Here is a 20,491-nt window from a genome sequence, read left to right on the forward strand (position 1 = left end):
CTAGAATGCGACAGAGATGTTTCCAGAATTGTGAGACGTATTGAGGTCCTCGTCTGATATGATCTTGGAAGGGAGTCCATGAAGGCGGAAAATGTGTTCCAGGAAGATTCCAGCGAGTTCTGATGAGGATGGTAGTTTATACAGGGGTGTAAAATGAGCCATATGAGTGAACAAGTCAATGGTAACCATGATAGTCGTGTATCCCCTGGAAGGTGGCAATTCCACAATGAAGTCTGTAGCGATGAATTCCCATGGTCTTGTTGGTAGTGTAGGTTGCAGTAGGAGACCTGCCGGTCTCTTGTTATCGTGTTTGTTCTGACTACAAATAGAACAGGCTCAGATGTACAGTTGTACGTCAGTCTTCATTCTAGGCCACCAAAATTGTCTTTGTATAAGACGGAGGGTGTTGGTGATGCCACAATGTCTGGAGTGAAGGGTATCGTGGCAGAGGTTTATTATCCTTTGTTGTAATTTCTGTGTGGGGATGACTAGAGCCTTATCCTTAAACAAATATCCATCCCTGGTTCTCAGATTCCATTGATTCTTCCTTGAAATATCCTTCCAGAGCTCAGAAGATTGGGTTTGCATCCGAATTTCTTCACATAGACTGACTGCTTGAGCTACAAAAATCATACAGGGAAACATCTTGGGATAGGTCCGATCTCCAATAGTTTCGTAGTCAGGACGTCGAGATAAGGCATCAGCAATTATGTTTTGTGATCCAGGGACATGACTGATGTGGAACTGGTACTGGGCAAAGAAGAAGGCCCAACGGGCCTGACGACTGTTCCTACACTCCAAGGATTGTAGAACTTGGAGATTCCGATGGTCCGTGCAGACCTGGACGTCTCACTCCCAGGAGTAGGTGTCGCCATTCGGTGAAGGCTTGGCAGATGGCTAACAGTTCCTTTTCCAGGACGGAATAATGTGTCTCACTGGGAGTCAGGGTTCGTGAAAGATAAGCAATGGGGGTGTTCCATCTTGTCCTCAAATTCTTGCTTCAAAACTGCTCCTATGGCATAGTTAGAGGCATCCGTCTCCACTAGGAATGGCCGATTAATGCTGGGTTGGGCTAGGATGGGGGCTTGAGTCAACTCTGTCTTTAAACGTTGGAATGCCTTGTCTTGAGGTGTAGACCAGAGAAAGGGAGTGTCTTTCTTCAAGACTGCAATGATAAATCTCAGAAAAGGTGGGTATGAACTTCCGGTAGAAATTGGCAAGCCCCAGGAAGGATTGAACTTGTTTCACGGAAGTGGGAGCCAGCCAAGATAGTATGGCCTTTACCTTCGAATGATCCATACCAATTCCTTCTGGACTAAGGACAAATCCTAGGTAATGAACAGAGGTGACGTGAAACAGGCATTTCTCGGGTTTGGCTAGGAGTCTATGTTCACGTAGTCGTTGTAATACTGCTTTTACATGCTCTTCGTGCTTTAGCGGGTCCTTAGAGTAGATCAGGATATCGTCCAGGTAGACGATGACGAAGAGGAACAGCATATCAGAGAACACCCTATCCATGAAACGTTGAAAGATGGCAGGGGCATTAGCAAGTCCAAAGGGCATGACCAGATATTTGAAGTGTCCAAAGGGTGTTCTAAAAGCTGTTTTCCATTCGTCTCCTTCCCTTATATGAATCAGATGATAGGCACCCCTGAGATCCAGTTTCGTGAAGATTGCAGCTCCTCTCACCGCTTCCAGGATATCCGATATCAAGGGTAAGGGGTAGTGGTCCTTGAGGGTGCATTGATTTAATCCACGACAATCGAGGGAAGGTGTAAGTTCCTTGGTGTCGTTTTTGGGAACAAAGAACAACGAGGCTCCAGCTGGGGATTTCGATGGTCTTATGGTGCTATTTTCAAGGTTGGTATCCAAGTATTCTCGTAGGGCTCTTTTTTCAGGTTCGGATAGGATGAACATCCTCCCGAAGGGAATCACTGCTGAAGGTTCTGTGTCTATGGCGCAGTCTTCAGGTCTGTGAGGTGGAAGAGCCTGGACTATGGCAGTTGAAAACACATCAGCATAACGCTAATAGGCTTTTGGAACCTGTACGATATTGGAAACCATGAGTGGTACTTGCTGATCTATTGATGGTTCTTTGGAAGGTGTCAAGGAGGATTCCAGGAATAGACAGTGAGACATACAAAACTCAGATCCGAGAAATAAGGATCCTGCTGCCCAGTTGATATAAGGATTATGTTTCTGTAACCAGGGCATACCCAGGACCATGGGGTAATGAGCAGACTTAATGATGTCAAATCTGATCAGCTCTTGGTGATGGTTTATTGAAAGCTGGATCTCTTTAGTCTGCAAGCTTATGGGTCCTGAAGTGAGGGGTCTTCCATCGATCGCTTACACCGGTTGCATGGTACTTCGAGTCTCGTATGGAATGTGGTGACTAAAAACCCAATCTTGATCAATGAATACTCCCATAGCTCCGCAGTCAACCAGGGCCAAAATGGAGTAGGTCTTATTCTTGGATGGTGATATGAGGGCCTGTAAAATCACTAGGCTGTTTTCTCCAGGAGAGTTCAAGGATGAAATAGACGTGGAACAAACATTTCTCTCCCGAAGACTTGCTCCATCTAGGATCGGGAGCTGGCGTTTCCCGAACGCCGAGGAGGGGCTAGAGGACATTCTCTAACCAGGTGTTTATCTGAGGCACAGTACATGCATAACCCTGCATGAATCCTTCTCATCCTCTCTAGCGGGGATATAGATTGACGGAAGGCTCCTATCTTCATAGGTTCTGGTTCAGTAGCTGACCTGGGATTATTGTCAGTTTTGGAGGTAGTCTCAAAGGATACCTTCGGGGGGGGGGTTACTTTGGATTTCTTCTTCTCTGCCTTTCTTTCCTGGATACAAACATCTATTTGCATGGCAAGGACCATAAGAGCCTGGAATGAGCTTGGGCAAGCCACTCTGGCCAACTCATCTTTGATCTCCTCATTCAGTCCCCTTCTGAACAGAGTAAAACTTGCTTCAGGAGACCAGTCAGCTTCCTTGTCTGATTGCTTGAATCGGGTTACATACGTAAGCATATCCTGGGATCCCTGGTGAAAGTCTAGCAGGAGCTCCTGGGCACTATAGACCTGCTCTGGGCGGTCAAACATGGTTTTAATGGCTTGTATGAAACCGTCGTAATCATCCAGGAGGGCATCACCGGAATTGACTAAGGGCGTAGCCCAGGTTAGAGCATTTCCGGAAAGGTGTGAAATTATGAAGCCCACCTTAGCCCTGGGAGTTGAAAAGTAGTAGGGCTTAAAAGTAAAATGAACCAAAAAAGAATCAAGGAATCCACAAAGGGTTTTTGCCGACCCATCGTATTTGTCAACAATGCCGCCCAGCAATACACTTTCCTTTGTTGCAGAATTACGGGATAGAACTAATTGTTTGAGAGCAGCGTTTTCCGCTTTTACATTTTGTACCTCGGTTGTTAGTTCTTGCATGCCACGCATGAGATCCTGAACAGCCGCTTCCATGTCGACTTCGAGTTCGGTCGTTTGGCGTCTCAAACTGTCACTGAATTCCCCCTTTCTCACCTGGGATCGATCCTTGCAGGATTTCTTGGGCGGTGTTTTCTTACGCACGGACCTGGTCTTGTATAAACCGCGCAAGCCTCTTCTGACTCCAGCGTGCGTTCAGAGTTCCGGGATTCAGATACTCCGGGATCCAGGAACGAAGAAGGTGCGCACACGGCACACAAGTCCAGGAAACAAGGAAGAAGGAAGAGGGGTATGGGAATGGAATTAGGACGTCCAGGAACAGGGATAACAGAGTAGCGAACTACGGAGCACACGTCTAGTCGCTGCTTGCAATAGCATTGAGACGCGTGGGGCTGCGGGGGCGCGGCTAATTTGTAAAATACGCTACGTCTCACGTAAAGACAGAGGAAGGCGTTCCACGTTAGATGGCCATGTTGGAAGTATCAAGGAGTACAAGCCCTGTTGTGATAAGGACCATGAAGTCCAAAAGGGGCGCATTCTGTGGGTCATGAGACAAGGAGGTACTTGGGATGAGGTACATTCTAATTTGTTTAACAGTGTACTCAACATTCACTACATCTATTTTTTGTAGGAAATAAATGACATTCATGTCGGAGTATCAAAATATTCAGCCTGACAAAACCAACTTTGTGCTTGCTTTAGTATGAAGGCTGAATGATATTTACTAAAAGAGGGAAATCCTACCCCTTCACATGTAACCTTTCTCTTTAGTTTACTAAGGGAGATTCTGTGTTTCTTCTTGCCCCAAAAGAATTTGAGAAGCCATGCATCAATGTCCTTAAAGAATTTACTTGGCATTGGGAGTGGAAGCATGAATAAAGTGTATAGAATAAGCAGGGAAATCATTATTTTGATAGATTGGAGATGACCCCACCAGGATAGATATAACGGGGACCAGGACTCTAAGAGACTTTTAATTTTGGTTAATACAATATTGGTATTTTCTTCAGTAGTATCTTTAACCAATGAGAACATTAGCATTCCTAGATATTTGATTTTCTTGGAACACCGTCTGATGCCAAATATTAGGGCAAGATGTTTAGTACAGTAAGTACTGAGGGGGTGGATTTCCGACTTATCCATGTTTAATTTATATCCTGAGGCTAGTGAAAATTGAGATATCGTGTCAAGTATATAACCTAAACTCATTTCAGGATTTTTGAGGAGTAGAAGGATATCATCAGCATAGGCTGACAATTTAACTTGCACATCACCAAACGTTATTCCCTGAATATGAGGATGAAGTCTAATAGTTTCTAGGAATGGTTCAAGGGCTAAAATAAATAATAGAGCTGAAAGAGGACATCCCTGCCTTGTGCCTCTACCTAAAGGAAAAAAGGGGGGCATCTGCCCATTTATGAATACAGTCGTTTTTGGATTTAAATAAAGAACACGGATCATGGATATGAACGTTTCATGGAGGCCATGCCGCGCAGCGCATCAAACAAGTAATCCCATTCAACACTATCTTTTCAGCATCTAAAGCAACAGCTGCATAGGGATCAATTGAGGATGCTGCAACATTCAAGGAATCTAAAAAAGGTCCTACTATTAAATGCTCAGAGTCTTCTGTTAACATAACCTACCTGATCGTGTTTAGTGAATTTACGCACAAAAGGAAGAAGTCTATTTGCTAAGATTTCTGCAAGAATGTTTCTGTCAGTATTAATTAGGGGAATAGGCCTGTAGCTTTGTGGTATCTCGGGATCTTTGTTAAGTTTGGGTAATGCTAAAAGCATGGCCTCTGTGAAGGAGCCTTTGGATTTAGAGTTTAGGATAAAATGAGAGAAAAGTTAGAAAAGTCTAGGGGCAAGTATTGATTAAAAATTAGCGTAAAAGTCAATGTAGAAGCCATCAGGTCCTGGTGCTTTGCATTTCTTAAGTCCCTGTATTGCTTTAATGATTTCATTTTGTGCTATAGGTAATTTAAGGGAAACAAGATTAATAGTCGGATAATCTGAGCATGTAATATTCTGTAGGAAGGCATGAATGTTAGAATTATTGGAAGAGACTCAGAGGAATATAATTGATGATAGAATGTACTAAATACATTGATATCTTTATCTACAACTTTTCTAGTGCCAAGAGGGTCTTTTATTACTGCGATTCTGCTTCTTTCTTTTTTAATTTTGAGGTAGGAAGCTAGGGAGTTACTGGTTTTATTGGAAAATTGATGATACATTTTTGATTTGTATTTAAACAGGTTAGCACATGAGTATTCAGAGGTAAGTTTGTTGGATTTAATTCTTAGCTGTACAATATTAAATTGAGTTTCTTTAGATGTTTTAGAAACATATTGTTTTTGTAGAATTTTTTAATTTCTTAGAATTTCTTCAGATTCGTTTTTCAAAGCCTTCTTTTTTCTTGCCACAAAGGAGATTATTTCACCTCTATATCACCTTATAGCAGTCCCAATTATTAGGTATGGAGGTGTCACTTACTTTATTAATCTGGAAATAATGATTATGAGCACCTGTCAAGAAGGGAGCACATTTTTCCTCTTTTAATAGGGCCGAATTAAATCTCCATCAATTTGATTTGGAGATAGGATGGGTGTCACTAATTTTAATATGAACAGGGGCTTGATCAGATAGAGATATGCATTTCGATGGTGAAGTTCATTAAGCTTGCAGCTAAGGAGTTGGCCATAAAGATGTAGTCAATTCTGGAAAAAGAGTCATGTGGGTTAGAATGAAATGTACAATCCATTTCCGATGGGTTTTGTAGACGGCAAGTGTCAGGAAGGCCTAATTCAGAGATAAACTTTAGGAATTGGTTGTGAGATTTAGAATTTTTGAAAGGAGTTTTAGACTCTGTCCAGAAATGGATCCACTATTTTGTTGCAGTCCCCACATACAATAAGATTGTGTACATTTGAACGAAGCAAGAGTTCCATAATGTATTGCCAGAAAACAGGATCTTATTCATTAGGACCATGTACATTCAAAATTGAGTAGTAAGTGGAGTGGAAGAGAATGTTTAATAGGACCCATCTACCTGCGTCATCGGTCTCTGAGCTAATAATCTTGAAATCAAAGTTTTTATTGATGAGAGTAATAATTCAATTTCTCTTACCCTGAGGCTCGCTAGCAAATACCTTACCCACCCATAATTTCTTTAGCTTGGTAGCTTCGAATGTGGAGAGATGCGTTTCTGGAATGCAAGTAATGGAAGGCTTATTTCTATTGAGATATGATAGTACCTTCTGTCTTTTGGTGGGATTGTGAAAACCTTTAACATTCCAGGATGATATGTTTATAGACATGTGAGCTCAGGAGTAATACATTATAAACTTAGAATAGACAATTGATCGAGTAACAAGATAATATGAGTGTATAGACTTCCATGTTGTGTTAATGAGATTATCAGCAATTATGAATAGTGTGGTACCCTTAGGGGAAGAACACCAGGAAGAGGAGCTACATAAGGAAAAGGGAATGACAAACAAAAACATAGAGATGAGTAAAAGTAGATCATAGCCCTTGGTGAGGTATACCAAAATGGCTAATTGGAAACAGCCAAAACATCTCATGTCTAGAGCACAGAGCAGTAGTGAGGATGGGGTGCCCAACGAGGCCAGGCCATACAAGGGAGCACACTCGCATAGTTAGGCTTAAGAGAGTCAAACTATATGTAGAAGATTTTGAGTTACATTATTTAGAGACGGACCAGCGATATCCATTTCATCCAGCCTTTGAGACTGAATAAATTGTCTCGGGTCTCCCGGATTGTCGAAAGAGGTGGTATGATCTTTAAAGGTAACTTTTAAGGACGCCGGATGAGCATCCCATTAAGTTGTTTCAAGGCTGGCCTTAGTGCTAGTAGTTCTTTTCCTCTTGCGGAAGTAGAATTATCAACATCTTGTGAGACGAAAATGTTATTTCCATTCCAAGTGGGATCTTTAGTCATCTTGACCTTTTTCATTATGAGCTGCACATGTTTGAAAACGCAGGAGACCAAAAATAAGAGTTCTCGAAGCGTTGGAGGGGTTAGTTTGGGAACCTAACGGGCCAATTCGGCGTGCTCTTTGAATGTTAAGTTGTACTGAAGATCAAAAAGTATAGAATGCATATTGGTTAGAAAAAGAATTATATCCTCTCCCTCAATTCCTTCTGGAAGGTCCACAATGCAAAGATTATTTCTTCTGTTTCTGTTTTCCACATTATCTGTATGTTTTTGAAGTGCTTTGTCCGAGTTTTCTAGGTTAGCCACTCTGTTGGAGACATTTTTCGCATTACTCACTCTGTGTTCCACTTCAGATATCCTGCAGTCAAAAGCGGACAATTTTTCATCTAAATATTATAGCTTATAATTTGTTGCCTCCATAAAAGGTTTTAAAGCCCTTCTTTCAGTCAAAATGGCTTGCGTGGCCGGATCCATACCTTCTTCACCGGGAGTGGGTGAATCACTTTTCTGCCTTTTAGCGTAGTGGCAGAGGTTGAGGAAGTATCTTTAGCCATATTATTCTTACAAGTAGCCATTTTGATATGAAACGGGTATTTTGTAGATGAATAGACCAGACAGGCATAGTGTGGACTTCCGTCACCCTTTTAAAATTATAGAGCTTTTATTTGATACTGAGCAATTAAAATTAGAGCAGCTAAAAATTGCTTAAAAGGAGTAAAGAGTAAAAATGTAGGCTGTTATAATGCAGTGAGTTCACACGATATCCAACAGAAGAAACAGTTACTTAGCTCGTATAACCCTTTTGGGGGTAACAAAGTACCTGAAGCAGGTGCAGGTTTGATGCGGTTTCCACTTTCTTTTGGCTGCTATGGCCTGTGTTATATGGAAAAAGCGTTTCTGCCAGCAGGCAGCATGCACGTCTCACGTTGTCCGGGCCAGCTGACTAGATTTTCAGTTTCGTTGCCGCAGCAGCACGCTGCCTTACATACCCTCATGGAGCTCCTATTCACTCTGTATTGCAGCCCGCCAGACCTGCAGACTCGCCGCACTTAGGGTCACCAAGTTCCGCGGGGTTCCAAACGTGTCGACGGTAAGGATACATTTGCTCAAAAAAGGCACCTTTATATGTCTTTAAAATGACAGAGGAGTGGAGCCTCGAAGCTAGCCCGTCAAGCTGCTATGCACCAAGCCACGCCCCGATTTCTAGCAATTCTAATTCAGAAGTAAGTGTGTGTGTGTTTGCAACGTGCATCTGTTCATTTCAAACTCCCACAACCTCAGAGTGCCCTTTTCTCGCCTCAGGATCTCCTCTGCCTCTGCTCCGAGCAAGGCTCAAAATGGCAGAGTTGCCTACCATCATTCTATATGTGAGGGTCACCGCCTTCAACATGCATCTACTTAACCAGCCAGAAGACTTAGTAAATTCTAGAAAGAAAGCAACAATTGAAACAGGAATTCAAGGCATATTTGTTTAAGTAAAGGTTTCTGAGACAAAGTGCTCTTGTTTTTTGTATATTTATGACGCACAGACCTAGCTCTAAGGAGCAGGAAAGCACTACATCCTAGTGTGAATCGAAAAGTGTGTGTGAATGTTTCTTTTATTTTGGGCCGGTTTCAGTATCCTTTATTTAAAGGGGAGGGAGAAGTTGAATGCACCATACAGAGCATTGTGTAGTTTGCCGATGTACACCACATTACACTTATTTAAAGTGATCTGCCCAAGATCAACCATATTTGGTCACGTGCTACAGACAGAATTAGATAACAAGTTCCCAACTTGCCCATGAGTTATCCCATTTCCAAATGTTATTAAAAAAAAGATGGGTGAATCTCTGGCCTCAGAGAAAACAAACTGGTATTTTAGATCAGAGACTGCTGGAATCGTTGGGGGTCTATGGGAGGAAAAGCAGGAGCCCTTTGTTTAAGTCGAGAGCCACGCAGAATTTCTTGCAGGCTGTCAGGCATGTTATTTCACCAAAATGCCGGGGGTAGCGGATGTGACATCACATGACCCTTCACCGCTGATGACATGACAGGAAGTGACATCTTTGCGGATCTACTTTTCAGGCTTCAGAGGTTGGCAAAATACATACCATTGGGAGGATTCATAACTGTGTATTAAAGAATTTAGAGTAGCGCAGGGAAAGCAGCGCACTCACACAGCATTGCGTACTCTGGGCACTCATTACCACATATATGCAAACAAACATCCTGAACAGCATGCCAGGGAGATAGGAAAGATAGACTGTAAGCCTACCAGCACCGTTGTTTCTGGACCAGCACAGTACAAGTCTGCAGGCGGGTGCTGTACCACCTGCCAAGTTCAGACCTGCCGGGCAGGGTGGCTCCTGCTCGCAGAGTTCTCACGGGAGCACCGGCACCATTGTTAATGGTGCCGGTGCTCCCGTGTCCCCATTCCCATGGAGTCCTTGGACTCCATGGGAATGGGGACTAACTTCCCGGCCACCGGACTTCGAATAGCCCGGTGGCACCGGGAAGTCAAACCCTGGTAATTCAATATGGTTCTGGCGGCTACCTGCTGGTTTTACGGGCACGGCTACTGCCCTACCCGTAATGAGGCCCATAGTCCGAAATTGATGCTTATTCTACTCTGAACGATTTTTGGAAGTTTTTGTCTGCATTGTATATTTGAGGTGTTTAACCCTTAAGTGCCAAGGACGAGTATACTCGTCCTTTTTGCATAGACTTGCATAATAGCCTGGCAGTTAAGAACAGACTAAATCAGTAGCTCACCCCCTCAAGGGTGCCTGAAATAAACCTTTAATGAGTCCAGCAATTATTGTATGGAATTCCAGAAAGACAAATTATTTGTTATTCCTATTCTTTCTTATTTAGGGTCACTGCTCAAAGTATTACACTTGTGGAAGCCCTCACTCTCTTGTTCAATAAAAACCAGGTACGCAGAATAGATATGAGGAGAAACGTGGGTGCGGAGATAAAAGAGACAACCATAATGTGGAAGAAAGAGGCGTGGAAGCAAACACATGTGAGTAGGAGCAAAAGCAGGGAAGGGAAAAGGCATGGAGTGAAAGAGCGAGATTCCTACATATGTCAATGGGCGCCAGGGGCAGTCTGATGCCACGCTGAAGCCAAACATGTCTTAAATGTCCTCATGAAAGCACCTACCACAACAAATCATTTTGGGTGAATGAAGATTATCAAGGGCATTTTCTGGCGCTGTCTCTTTCCTGAACCTATTTTTGCAGTCCAAGCCAGAGAACTGCTACGTCTCTTGGGCCTCATTATGAGTTTGGTGTTGTGACCAAAAACTGTGTTAATGCAGTGGTAATTACTGCAGCATTACTGCACCACTGATCAATGGGTTTGGAGGTAAGCTTAAGAAAAAACCTCCAGCAAAATGCTGGTGGTAATGCCACCACCTTATTGCCAATACACAGCAATTTCAGTGGAATTACTGCCAGTGGTAATTCCACTGAAATCCCCATGGAGTCCTATGTACTTCATAAAAAGGGGACTAACGCTGCCATGCCTCCACTTGTAACCCGGCAATAATTTAGCTGGACCAAGTGACAGTAGCAGTAAATCCATTTGGTGATCTCAGCAGATTTATTTCTGAGATAATACCAAACGTGTAAGGAGGTCCTTTCTACTCTTTGGCCATTGCCATAAACGCACATGCAGCCCACACAGAAGCAAATGCGGATCTGAGCTTAGTTTTCTTTCTGACAGATGGAGCCAAATCTGGATCAGCTTGGTTGCCTTACTGCCACACTGAACCAAATACTCAAGAGCTTAGTTACCTTACTGAGAACCAGTACCAAATACGGATGAGAGCTTAGTTACTTTACTGACAACCAGTAGCCAATACGGAACAGAGCTTAGTTACTTTAATGAAAACTAGTACCCAATACTGATCAGAGCTTAGTTGCCTTACTGCCACATGGAACCAAATACTGATCAGAGCTTAGTTGCCTTACTGCCACAAAAAAACAAATACAGATCACAGCTTAGTTACCTTACTGAGAACCATTACCAAATATGGATCAGAGTTTAGTTACCTTACTGACAACCAGTACCAAACACGGATGAGAGCTTAGTTACTTTACTGACAACCAGTACCCAATACTGATCAGAGCGTACTTGCCTTACTGCCACAAAGAACCAAATACAGATCAGAGCTTAGTTACCTTACTGCCACAAAAAAACAAATACAGATCAGAGTTTAGTTACCTTACTGAGAACCAGTACCAAATACGGATCAGAGCTTAGTTGCCTTACTGCCACATGGAACCAAATACTGATCAGAGCTTAGTTACCTTACTGCCACAAATAACCAAATATAGAACCAGTACCAAATACAGATCAGAGTTTAGTTACCTTACTGCCATCTTACAGCTGAAAGTATGGTCCTTATGAAGCCATGCAGAACCTAATGCAGATCTGAGCCTAGGCATGCCTCACTTACATCCATCCAAGAAGCCCACACACTGACCAAATTCACACATGACCTTGATGTGCTCTCTCGGTAAATATTTGTTCAGTAGGGACATTTTTGGTTGGCTTGAAATGTACTATTCTGGATCCACTCTTTGAATGTATAGCTATCCACGCCAGGAACCCCTTGTTATACGTTCATCCTGTGTAAAACAGGGCATTAACCCAATAAAGGCAAAGCCATTCGGTTTGACTTGTGTACAGTGAACAAGATGTCTGTGTTGTCATGATATGCTTAGATACACACGCCATTTGCTGGCTATTGGCACCCCTGCCAGATTATCACCCCGTTCAATCTCTACAGTATTGCCACCATATACCCAGGCACCACCATCATTTACTAACTAGTTCCAAATTATGCTCACACCATATGGCAGATATTGCCAGCACATGCCCTGGAACTCAAACTGCATTCCAAGTACTGCCATTTTGGTCCCAAGTACGACAACCATATGCACGGAACTGATAGCACACAACTGCCATTGATCTGTCTTTGACAGGTATTATTCTTAAGCTTTATAGACCTAGCCTGAGGTCTCTATCGGCATGAGGGCATTTAATGGGGCATTTAACTCCTGGCACAGCCTGAGCGTATGGTCTATAAAGCTATTATGTCCCTTTTGAAAAAGGGGAGGAGCAATTTGCGTGGAATGGTGGCTGAGAACTGGCTAGTGGTCAGCAACCACCGCTAGGGAGGGGCAAGGATTAGAAAATAGCCAGGCCATGTTTGCCAAGTACAGCCCCGCGAAGACTGCAGGCAAGGTATGGAGTTGGAGTGGAGGGGCAAGTGATTTCTCGTGCCCGGCCGGGACACGTCTGTCCAGTGTACCTGACTGCACCTCGCTGAGAGCCAAGTGGCGCAGACAGGATGGCTCTCAGCGTGGAGCTCCCTCTCATCACAGGAGCGTGCGCCACACTGAAAGACATGCATCTCCTGCCATGAAAGTGTGCACCATGCTGAGAGCCATGCTGCCAGCGCAGTGAGCCTGGGGGAATGGCGAGACGTCCCTCATTGGCCAATTTCCAGGCTATACGGATGTCCTGAGCCATGCTGGCTTGTATAACACGGAAATTGACCAATAGGGGAGTGCGCGTCAATCCCTGGGACATAATTCACAATAAGCCAGACCACAAATGCCTTAATAACCCCCCAATCTACCTTCCAAACAAAATACATAAATACCAGCCATCCAGCGTGGTGATAGTAAAAAATAGCAATTAGTCCCCAGAACCAGCTGCAATTGAAGAAGGGGCACAAGCTTCTCTGCTTCAGCAATACCCTGCCAATAGAAATCTAAACCATCTCACGTAATTCAAGGGACATAGGCTTCTCAGCTTCAGCAATACCCTGCCAATAGAAATCTAAACCATCTCACGTAATTCAAGGGACATAGGCTTCTCGGCTTCAGCAATACCTTGCCAATAGAAATCTAAACCATCTCACGTAATTCAAGGGACATAGGCTTCTCGGCTTCAGCAATACCCTGCCAATAGAAATCTAAACCATCTCACGTAATTCAAGGGACATAGGCTTCTCAGCTTCAGCAATACCCTGCCAATAGAAATCTAAACCATCTCACGTAATTCAAGGGACATAGGCTTCTCAGCTTCAGCAATACCCTGCCAATAGAAATCTAAACCATCTCACGTAATTCAAGGGACATAGGCTTCTCGGCTTCAGCAATACCCTGCCAATAGAAATCTAAACCATCTCACGTAATTCAAGGGACATAGGCTTCTCGGCTTCAGCAATACCTTGCCAATAGAAATCTAAACCATCTCACGTAATTCAAGGGACATAGGCTTCTCGGCTTCAGCAATACCCTGCCAATAGAAATCTAAACCATCTCACGTAATTCAAGAGACATAGGCTTCTCAGCTTCAGCAATACCCTGCCAATAGAAATCTAAACCATCTCACGTAATTCAAGGGACATAGGCTTCTCAGCTTCAGCAATACCCTGCCAATAGAAATCTAAACCATCTCACGTAATTCAAGGGACATAGGCTTCTCAGCTTCAGCAATACCCTGCCAATAGAAATCTAAACCATCGCACGTAATTCAAGGGACATAGGCTTCTCAGCTTCAGCAATACCCTGCCAATAGAAATCTAAACCATCTCACGTAATTCAAGGGACATAGGCTTCTCAGCTTCAGCAATACCCTGCCAATAGAAATCTAAACCATCTCACGTAATTCAAGGGACATAGGCTTCTCAGCTTCAGCAATACCTTGCCAATAGAAATCTAAACCATCTCACGTAATTCAAGGGACATAGGCTTCTCAGCTTCAGCATTACCCTGCCAATAGAAATCTGAACAGATCTCATGCAATTCAAGGAACAGAGGCTTCTCAGCTACAGCATTACCCTGCCAATAGACATTTAAACCGATCTCACGTAATTCAAGGGACAGAGGCTTCTCAGCTTCAGCATTACCCTGCCAATAGAAATCTGAACAGATCTCATGCAATTCAAGGAACAGAGGCTTCTCAGCTACAGCATTACCCTGCCAATAGACATCTAAACCGATCTCACGTAATTCAAGGGACAGAGGCTTCTCAGCTTCAGCATTACCCTGCCAATAGAAATCTGAACAGATCTCATGCAATTCAAGGGACAGAGGCTTCTCAGCTACAGCATTACCCTGCCAATAGAAATCTAAACAGATCTCACAATTCAAGGGGCAGTAGCTTCTCTGCTTCTGCATTACCCTGCCAATAGAATATTAAACAGACCTCATCCACTGCAAGGAAAAGCAATACAAAGATAGACTACCAGGACACGCATGTAGGTTGAACCCAGATTACTATCTGATATGGATCACGTTCATCTCAAGTGGGCTTCCATCACTCAGTTCACTATTGCCCGTAGTGCCAAGTAGAGATTATATATATATATATATAGTGCTAGCTACACTATTAGATAAACATGAAGCAGCAGCAAGCAGTTATTGATGGTTATTGAAAGACCAACAGCGTAGTCACCCAAGTTTGGAATCACACTAAAAATCAAAAAGGGTGCACCATCCTCTACCAGGAGCCAAATCTAAAATATAGGACATGTTGGAATTTAAAATGTGCCACATTTCACAGATTCTCTCTTATATAGCAAAGTAATTGCCGGAGGGATACACAGTATCCATTTTCACACATGGTCTATTTGAAACCGGCATCTAAGCACCCCCAGATGTTGGTGCCCAGAATCCCCTTATATTGAACGTGTTTCCACATTCTTCTTTTTGATTGGCCATAACATCTATGTTGCGATGAATCTGGGAAATGTGTCCCTTCTTCCCAGGGGACAGCCAACCCCTTTGAGGCTAGGGATGTGAGTCCGCTCATCAAAACCCTCCCTAGAGGTTTGGGAATGCGGAAACTCACTGGGACTAAACCCCCGCAGGGGACAGGGATTCCCTATCCGGAACTCCCTATAAAGAATATCCTGTTGCCTATATAGGAGTACAAAAAACTCTTGTTGTTTCGGTTGATTGGCATCCAAAACACTTTGACATTGCTCCCAGGTTTTTGGCTCAAGGTAATGCTGGAATTTTCATGAACTCTGCAGCCGATGGACAACAACATGCCCCTTTTAAGTACGGTGGCAAGAATAAAGGCAAGAGGAACTATGAAGGCAGCAAGAGGAATCTTACGCAGAGGCGAGCTTCTGACGTGAGAACGTCCTGGAGGGGCAGAGCCATGCTACATTGCACAGCTAGCGGGGGCGTGGAGCAACCAAGAGTCGAAAGAAAGATTCTGGGAGTCGGGCATCTAGAAGGGCGATATTGCTGAGATGGAAGAAAGAACGTCTTACCTTGCGGCGTGACTACGCTTCAGCCCTGGCAGGCCTGGGGCACGCAGACAGACCAGCAAGCAACAGAGGAACGAATCTTCCGCTCTCAGTGCGAGGACCGCACAGTGTGCCGAGGCAGGCAAGATACAGAAAGAAAATGTTTACAAGACAGAGACGCCTAAGAGGAGGATGAGCAGCATCGTCAACGTTGAGACGCATCTCTGCTGGAGCACACACAAAGGCAGTGAATGTACCAGGGTTGCCAAAGGTGGAGAGAGGCGAGCGGAACAAAACGAGAAGAGAGGAATAAAAGCAAGTGGAATAGTACCAGATACGCGCCAGTCAGAACCCCAGAGAGATAATGACAAGCAAGATCACGGGAGCCCCAGATATCTGAGTGTTGAGCATTGGCAGAGGCCCACGATACAACCAGAAAGGTAGGTTAAATAAGCGAAAGGCCTCTGGAGAGCCCTAGAGAGACAAGTGACATTTTTAAACCCTGTGAAAAGAAGGGAACCTGGAGGGTTCAATCCAGTGGTCGAAGTGTATGAAAAGAAGTACTGGAACTATGTTCCCTGCTGGCCTGCCCCCATTCCCTATAAAGCCCATCACCATGCCCTCCCACAAGCAATCCAAACCCCCAAACAAACACACCTGCCATTTAAGGAAATGTTCTGTTCAGTGCACTGAAGTGCAAGTTTCAACTTCTTCCTACACTTTTATTTTAAAACTATACCATTCCGGAATGGTATCTTTTTAAAATAAAATTACATGAACATTAAAACCTAAAAAAAAGAAGTAAAGGAGCACCGCTCCCAACCGCTCCCGCTCATTTCGACTACTAGTTCAATCAGTCTATCCAAGACATAAAACTAGTGGATAGAAAACAACCAAGTTGCAAGAGACGGGTGAAGAAAATCATCCCTCCACTTAAAGAACTTGAGACATTTAATGTATAAAGACTTACTGCTTTTCTTGAGGAGCCTAAAGAGAGATCGGAAAACTTTTCTTTGGTGAACTGTCAGGAATATGTTTTTTCAACTGTGACCAGTACCCCGAGAAAGATCCAAGTAACATTGGCCAGACGACGCCTGAGCTGAGAGGACACTGTGGGCTCATTTTGATATTGTTTTTTCTAAAGTGGTAGGGCCAGATAGTGATTAGGTTTTTGGATTGAGGACTAATTTTGTTTTGGCAAGCACCGAGCACTTTAATTTAGTTTATAAGCAGGGAAACCCCTTTTAGCAATAGGGGCAGATAGGAATTTTTCCATCTAACTTAAATAAGCACCCTTGAAATGACGTCCTTGAGTCCGACTCCTTCTTCTGGGTCACCACATAGTGTAGAATTTGAAGGAAGTTCAATTTTTTGGGAAATGTCCAATTAGCAAATGAGAAGTCCTGGTCCAAGAAAGACATGTTTTACACATTCATGTCACAACCTTTCACTTCAAATTGATATTTCAATGGAAGGTGGGATTCTTTTTTTTTTAAACATACAAAAAACAAAGTCCAGAGTAGATGTTCTACACACATCTCCACATACAATTGATGTGGGTGAGCCATTGGAACACCAATTATTTCATAGTCAAAGTTTGAAATTCTACCAGGGAAAGAATGTATGTATGTATGTATGTATGTATGTATGAATGTCGCCGCTTTGAAGCCTTAGCTCCTTGAGTGCAGGTTGGCATCCGATTCCTGGTCACTGGTTGTCACCCGAGTAGGAACAGGAAGAGCGCCCCTCATTGTCAGAGAAACAGCAGAAGCCCAGCCCGTCCCTAAGAAATGGGTGTCTTATAAAGGCCGGCGCTGCCACAGCAGAAACACTGCGCAAATGTGTAGCTGGATTGGCAAACCAAGATGTGTTTTGCACCGAGCTCCCCCATTCTAGACAGCTTGAGCTTCCCTCTTATTGCCTCATAGTTTAGCCCGGAACTCTGAGTGGGAATTATCCCCACTGGAGATACTTAACAAACCACAATCCTATGCGTTACTTGGTGGTTGTCTCTGTGCAACTTTTGGCTCTCCAGATGTTTTGTGCTAAAGTACTGGAATTGAGTTCCTCCCTGCCCTCCCTCTTCTTCTCCTCCCAATCATCCCACTCTCCACAGACCCCATACTCACACTCCCCCTCAATTCTAAGTGTGTACCTGGGCCGTGCCTTCACTCCACCCCACAGCCCTGCTTTTCACAAGAGTAAAAAAACATTGAAAGAAAACACATTCAATTGAGCAAAATACGTTTCAGTCATTGCCCCCACAGCATGCAACGTCCCCTTTCCAATCACCCACCATCCACACCTCTAAGAGACATGCCCAGGACTGTAGCCACAAACACCCTGGCATTATAGGTATATACATCTGAGCTGCGTCCAGGTCACTGCCGAGCGAACATGTGTGGTGCTCGAGAATGGGTGTTATGTCCCAGGCAGTCGATACAAATAAACTAAAGCACACGCGCGTTTTAGAAAGCTCAATATGATGCACACTGGACTGCTACCAGCAGGGCCCAGGTTCGAATCCCCAGTAGGGAAGAAGCAGAAAAGAAACAAAGGTCACCTTCTGGAATGGATGGAAAACGGTGGACATCCCCGAAAAGTGAGGTAACGATTTACACTTTAGTTCCCACCCACTTTGACCATTGGCCCGATTAGTCAATGCAGGGATAATCAGAGTCATACGTCTGGGGGAACTTGCGGGTTGCAAATCTTGTGCTTACGCCACCTGAGGGCTGCACCTATATATATCCATGGAGGTGAATTAAGCAGTGTAAATAGTTCCCATACACAAACCTGCCTACCCACAGGCAAAGTGCCCCTTCACCTCCGCTTCCCCATAATCAGTGACTCATCTGGTGTCAGAGGGTATCCTACGCTTGTGACAAGGGGCATTTGCCTGCACAAGGGATCACTGGACATCGCAAACTCAATGACTCACACTGAGTAACTGAGGCAGGCAGAGTGATGGGGGGTTCAAGGGACAGAGGAGGGGGGCACACAGGAGCATGAACCCTCTTTAATTGGGGTCCACTGCTGAAATGTGTGCCCTTCATCAAGGAAAGTTAATAGCCAGTGCGGGATTCAGAGGTTGGACCAGCACATGTGAGAAGTGAGTGAAGGCGGGAAAGTGGGGATTACTAGTATGGGGAGGGAGGAGGGATGAGGGGGAAGAATGACAGGGGCAGGACAACATGTTAGTTTGTACATTCCTGTGGGCACTACACATGATAGGTTATTTATATAGCGCCTATACACAATGTGTTTCAAAGCGCTTCAAGGCAAGGGAGGGAACAAGGGAAAATACGACGACATTGTTACAGGACATGAACAACAAGCATGTGAAATTAACTATCCTACTCGCCCTGATGACATTTCAGATAGTGCAAGAGCTAAAACACAGATAGGAAGGAAATAGGAAACTGACATGTGACTACTGTACCAGGCCTGATGACATTTCTGGTAGGTAGGGCATGATAAAGCAGCTTGAGGAGAGCACACCACATGCTTCGGGTGGATGGCCAAGGCCGCAGGCACTATGTTAGCAAGGGCCATTTTCATTGTAGAGTGTTATGTTGACTTCTGGGGCAATTATGAGATGAAGGAAGGTGCCTGAGATGGCAAGAAGTCTGTTGGCCACTATGTGAGGGTCTGTTGGAGGCTCAGTTCGGTATGTGCAACCCACAAGCCTTCTTGAAGATGCCGGAAGCCTGCTTTAACATTAAGAGTGCGTCAGGGAAAACATTTTTTATGTTGGGATTGAAATGTGTTGACAAGGTAGGAGGTAACCCAAAGGCTGTAGGGGTTGAGAGATGTTGCGGGTAAGGAATGGCCATGCGAGGGCTCTGTTGGCAGCTTAATGGGTGTGTTGTGTTCCGAGGGTCTGTTGGCTATTCAGTGTCTGCCATGGGCTGTCCCTGTGTTGGGACTATATTATTTGCTTGTTTCACGCCTGTGGGGGCCTTGAGGGTGCTTTAAAGGGCTGCTACAGGTATGAAATCGCAATGTGGTGGCAGAGGTCGCAGGATAGCGGGCAGGTGGGCCAACACCCTCTTTGACCCCCCCTAAGAGAAGTTCGACTGGCCTCTTGTCTCTAGTGGCACCACATGTGGATGGCTCATGGGCAGCGTGCTAGCCTTGGAAGCAAGACAATATGGAACACCACAGGTTTGATCCCCGGTTCCGCGCTTAGAAGCCGCTGGGTATTAAGCACGTTATAAATAACCTATCATATCATACATGGTGGCCGACACATCGGTATTTTATAAACATTGTCAGTCTAATTCTGGCGAGTTTGCTATTATACATCTACAAATCGGACAAAATCTGAAAACACAAAAACAAGAAAATCTCTCCAGAAGCTAGAACTGCCCAAACTGCCTCTAACTTCTCCGCTGATAAAAGAACACATGGAACGTGTACCATTTCTATTTCAAGTAATAGTATCTATACCTCACAAAATTACACAAAAAACGTACACAGGAAGGGCCGGCATCTTCGTGGAAGGTCGCAGCGTGCTGCATACAACTTACCGTTGTGCGGAAAGCCGATAATGCGTCGAGGCGCTGCGTGTGGCTGTGGGGCGATGGTCGGCAGCTCCCGGAGCGAGGCTGTTTTTATAGAGGCGGGAAGCAGCCTTCGTGTCACGGTAATTGGGGAGATGGGGCTGAGGTCGCGGGAGAGCTGCCCACACCCGTCACTCCTCATTTCCTGCATTAAGCGAGTAGCTCGAGTCACAGTGCCCAAGCTCGGCCTCGTATACCTGCTGACCCCTGTGCTCTTTAAAGGGCCCTCGCCCCTCCCGCCAGCAGCAGCAGCA

The 20,491-nt window shown here is 44.4% G+C and overlaps 1 protein-coding gene across 1 annotated transcript in view; it reads right to left on the reverse strand.

Annotated features, from left to right (window-relative positions):
- Positions 1 to 20,263, reverse strand: part of AGRP (agouti related neuropeptide) — a 74,799-nt gene extending 54,536 nt beyond the window's left edge. The window contains exon 1 of the mRNA XM_069645961.1: positions 20,205 to 20,263. The gene's annotated coding sequence lies outside the window, so the exon portion shown is untranslated. The remainder of the gene's footprint in view (positions 1 to 20,204) is intronic.
- Positions 20,264 to 20,491: the final 228 nt, after the last annotated feature.

This window comes from Ambystoma mexicanum, chromosome 1p, assembly GCF_040938575.1.
Source record: "Ambystoma mexicanum isolate Mex_15411 chromosome 1p, UKY_AmexF1_1, whole genome shotgun sequence".
Classification (NCBI taxonomy): domain Eukaryota; kingdom Metazoa; phylum Chordata; class Amphibia; order Caudata; family Ambystomatidae; genus Ambystoma; species Ambystoma mexicanum.